The sequence below is a fragment of the Fukomys damarensis genome, unplaced genomic scaffold (assembly GCF_012274545.1).
Source record: "Fukomys damarensis isolate Sample0158 unplaced genomic scaffold, DMR_v1.0_HiC HiC_scaffold_33, whole genome shotgun sequence".
NCBI classification, from domain to species: domain Eukaryota; kingdom Metazoa; phylum Chordata; class Mammalia; order Rodentia; family Bathyergidae; genus Fukomys; species Fukomys damarensis.
This window is the reverse complement of record NW_022900945.1, coordinates 54,957,485-54,962,404: the sequence shown is the minus strand read 5'-3', so window position 1 is coordinate 54,962,404 and position 4,920 is coordinate 54,957,485.

Genomic DNA, 4,920 nt, shown 5'->3' with positions numbered 1-4,920 from the left:
AAAAAAAAAAAAAAAAAAGAAAAAAAAAGAAATAGGGATGGGGAAAGCAGAAAGCTGCAAGCTAAGCTCTGCACAAACAAAATGGTCAGTCTCCAGCCCAATACAGCCAGGAAATATGTGGTGATAACGGAGGCATTCTCAGGTGTCCTAACTTGCAAGGCACAGCGTTTGCTCCTGGCCTTCAGGAGGTCCGACCAGACACAGCACAGTGCACAGGTCAGCCTGCTATAATAGCAATCGCCCTGCCCAAGTGTCAACAGCATCAACGAAGAGAAACTCTGACACTGACAGCAGAGCCCCAATGCACAGGCTATGATGCCAAGCAAAACATCTAAGGTGTGTGCCCTGGCTGTGTCTTTGGGCCAATTACCTAACCTTTTAAAGATTACCACATCAATATAGGTGGCAACACATAGGTAAAAACAGAAGCTACTCAGAAGACTTTTGTGAGGATCACATACAATTATTTGCCAACAGTTTTGGACTATGGTAAGCATGCAACAAAGAATAGTGGAATGAATGAATTATTATTATATAGGGGCTTATGATCTCTAACATCAAGGAAAAGCACTCTTTTTTTTTGGGTGGGGCGTACTGGGAATCGAACTCAGGACCTTCTGCTTGCGAGGCAGGTGGTGGCACCACTGAGCTAAATCCCCAGCAGAAAAGCATTCTTTTTTTGGGTACCGGGGATTGAACTCAGGTCTTTGTGCTTGTGAGGCAGGCGGCAGAACCACTGAGCTAAATCTCTGGCCCAGAAAAGCATTCTTAATATAAAAATTTTGCTTTGTAATTGCAGGGTAGGGGAAACTAGACAGGACTACTGAGGTGTCAGTTGTAAAGTCTCCTGATTTCTGATGAAGGATTATCTGTACAGCAAATGTGGCTAAAGAATGTAGGCTTGGAACCAGACTGCCTGGATTCAAATCTTGTATCTCTGGGTGGGTGGGTGTGTGTGTGTGTGTGTGTGTGTGTGTCTGTGTGTGTTTTTGAGACAGGGTCTCACTATGAAACCCAGACAGGCCTAGAACTTGTGGTGATCCTCCTGCTTCAGCCTCCCAAGTGCTGGGATTATAGGAGTATGCTACCTATGAAATTCTGAGCAAAACACCTAACTTCCCTAGGTCTCAGTTCACACTATAAAACTGGGAATAAAATCAGTCATCTACCTTGGGAGATTAAATCAGATAGTACAAAAAGCATTTATGACAGAGCCTGCTACCTAGTAAACACTCAACATGCCTTTCTATTATAAGTATGAGGGGAAACTCCAAACAGTGAGGTAAGCCTGCCACCTAAGCAAGTAAGAATCACAGGAACTACTGTGGATGGCCAGCTAGTCCCAGAGGTAGACGTCATCTCTGCAAGGGTAAAGCCCAGAGGACAACAGACAGCAGCTGTGAGAGCATGTGAATCAGACACAGCTGTGGACCACAGGGCACCATAAAAACAGGTGACCCCTGATACGCCACACATGCCCCTGAGAAGGAAGACTGGTCCACAGCAGGATGGAGCTCCACGGTGATGAGGGCGCAGAGTGCCCTGCACAGACCCAAGCTACTGCAGAATTCAAGACCCAGGATGGGATGGTAAGCACAGCCTTCTCACAGGATGGCCTGAAAGCTCAGTACTTCACCAAACACCTCTGGGCCGAGCTCTGAGAGGGAAGCCAGAGGCCGGAGCAGCAGCGGTGACTCACTCCATACAGCTTACTTCCCAGGGTAGAGTCTTTTTCTTTTAAGAGACAGGGTTTTCCCGCTGTATTACACAGTGTGGACTCTAACTCTGGGCTCAAGATATCTGTCTACCTCACCCTGTCCTGAAGCTGAGACTACAGGCACACACCTCTGGGCCCGGCAGGGCAGGGCAAGCTTTCAACCTCAGTGCGGCAGGCAGATCTAACAAGAGCCATATTTTTTTTCTTTTAGTGCTGAGGATTGAAACTAGGGCTTTCATTAAGCTACCACCTCAGCCCAAGGGCTTTCTTTTTTTCATACCAGGGACCAAGACCAAACTCAGGACCTTGTGCTTACAAGGTAGGTGGCAGCACCACTAAGCTAAATCCCCAGGCCAAGGATGTGATTTTTTGTTTGTTTGTTTGTTTGTTTTTTGAGACAGGGTCTCACTATGTAGCTGAGACTGACCTGGAACTCACTACATAGCCCAGGCTGGTCTCGAAATCAGTGATCCTCCTGCTTCAGCCTCCCGAATGCTGGGATTACAGGCGTGCACCACCATGCCTGGCTAAGGGTGTGATTTTTATGGAGAGATTCTCACACTCTCCTTTGATCCTCAAACCAAAAAGTATGAATAAGGGCTGGGGATATAGCTCAGTAGTAGGGCATTTCCCTAATGTGCATGCTTAGGCCCTGGATCTGATCCCCTGTACATTTAAAAAAAAAAACAGTAACAAAAAACCTGAAAATAAAAACCAATAAAAAATACTTTATTAATAGCCACTATTTTGGAAAACTCTAATCACAAATAGTTTAATCTGAGAGGGCTAAGTAATTTTACTCTCTGTCAGACCATGAACTCCTCCAATACACTATTGGGCCGGGGATTTATCTCAGTGATGGCGCCGCCTGCCTCACAAGCACAAGGTCCTGAGTTCAATTCCCGGTACCAAACAAACAAAACACTATAATTTCCTTTAGAACAAAAACTAGTTCTGTAAATTTGGGCATCGTGCCACATGCCTGTAATCCCAGCATTGAGGAGGCTGAGGCAGGAAGATCACAAATTCCAGGCTACCCTGGGCTAAATAGTGAGTTCAAGGCCAATTTGAACTACATAGGGAGACTGTCTCAAAAACAAAAACAAAAAACAAGGAGGGGCTGGGGATTTAGCTCAGTGGCACCACTGAGTGAAAGGTACTGAGTTTGATCCCCAGGACCAAAGGAAAAAAAAAGTATACAAAAAACAAACAAATTAGGTGGTTTTTTTTTGTACTGGAGCTCGAACTTGGGTCCTCGTATTTGCAAGGCAGGTGCTGGAACCACTGAGCTAAATGCCTGGTAACAAATTAGTTTTGTAGCCAGGAGTAGTAACACACGCCTATAAACCCAGAACTGGAGAAACTGAAGCAGCAGAATCACCTCGAATTTAAGGCTAGCCTGGAATATACAGGGAGAGTCTGCCTCAAAAAACAAAATACAGAGCTGGGTGTGGTGGCGCATGCCTGTAATCCCAGCACTCAGGAGGCTGAGGCAGGAGGATCTCATTCGAGACCAGCCTGGGCTACATAGTGAGTTCCATCCAGGTCAGTCTCAACTACATTGTAAGACCCTGTCTCAAAAAAAAAAAACTTTCATAATACCAAGCCACCACAGTGTTAAGAAAAAAAATGTTTTTAAAACAATTAACTGGGCTAATAAAGTAACTGATGCTATGTTCCTTCCTGCACTTTTCTTCTTTTTTTCCTGCTTCTTTTTCTTCTGACAGTCTTAAATTATTTCAGAACTTCATATCTGTAAACAGGTTAGTGTGTGACTTTCCCAAATTTACTGAAGTTCTATGACAGGTCTGTAGTCTTAACAATATATTTATCTTAAGCAGAGAAATCAGACCTTCTTCCCAGGTCCTTCCACCAATTACCACTGCTTTAATAAATAAAGCACACTGAGAATGGTGGTACTCTTCTGTAATTTCAGCACTTGGGAGGCTGAGGCAGGAGAATCACCACAAGTTCAAGGCCAGCCGGGGCTATAAAGTGAGTTCAGGGCCAGCCTGAACCACATAGTGAGACCCTGTCTCAAAAAAACAAATGAAAAAATTAATAATAAAACTAGAGACTGACCGCCTCCAATGTCCTCCCCACTCAAAGTCAACACTACAAAAAGGGAGATATGCATGTGCATATATGAAGCCACACTAGCTCCAGTCAGTCCAGTGATGACAGTGTGAGAAAGATCTCGATTTGAGAAAAATCAGAAGGCTGGGCAGAGCCACCCCCAAAGCTGGAAGCCAGTAAGGAATACTGCAGACACTGCCCACGCTGTCTGACAGGCGGCGCTGACACTCGGCAGCATGACGAGGCACCCGTGCACCGTGGCCGCCTGGGGACTGGCTTGGGGCAGCCCACAGAGGGAGCGCAGGGGTTACTGGATCGGACCGCTTGTCTATTTCTGGAGCAGCCTATATTCCCCTCTGCCTTCTGGTTTACAAGGCCAGAGCTGACAGGATGCCTATTTAGGGAGGAAAAGATAACATGCTCTTGACCCTTTCACTGCCAAGACAGGGCCCGAGGCTCTCAGGGCACATTTCTCAGGCAAGCACCTCTTTCCAACAAAGCCCGAGCTAAACGAAAACCTCACACCCTACTTCCTGCTGAAGGCAGAACACTCAGCTTGGTCTCTACGCTTCACCCTGTCGCGGCCCAGTTCTGAGGCCTGTGTTCCAGCTGACCTGCACAAAACTCCTCCACCCAGGCTGCGGGGAAGAGCTGTGCTGGTCTGTGCCCAACAGAGGGCCGAAGGGCTGAAGATGTGAGTGGAGGAGTGTGGGTGGCACAGTGGAAATCAGAAACCAGGAATGGAAGCTGCCTGGCAGGAGACTGGGGGCAAAGCAGGACTCGCGAACCCCAAGCTTTCCTGAAATGGGATCCCACGGCCTAAGAACGCTCCAGACCCGAAGCCCCTCACGGGCCCTCCAAGCCAACACAACCAGCCTTCTAGTCTTTCTTCTCATTACGATTCTCCAAATTTAGAGCCGTCAGGAACCTCAGGGTGCATCCAATTCAGCTCTCCTTTTAAGAGGAAACTGAGGTTCAAGGTCACACAGCCAGAGAGCGGCGAAGCGAGGCCCCGAACCGGCTCGGTGGACCTGCGTCTCGGGTTCTTCCCGGTAAACCCCACAGGGCTCTCTCTAGGTAGCGCCGTCCCTCGCGGGTCCTCCGCCCTGACCTCTGCCCCAGCCCAG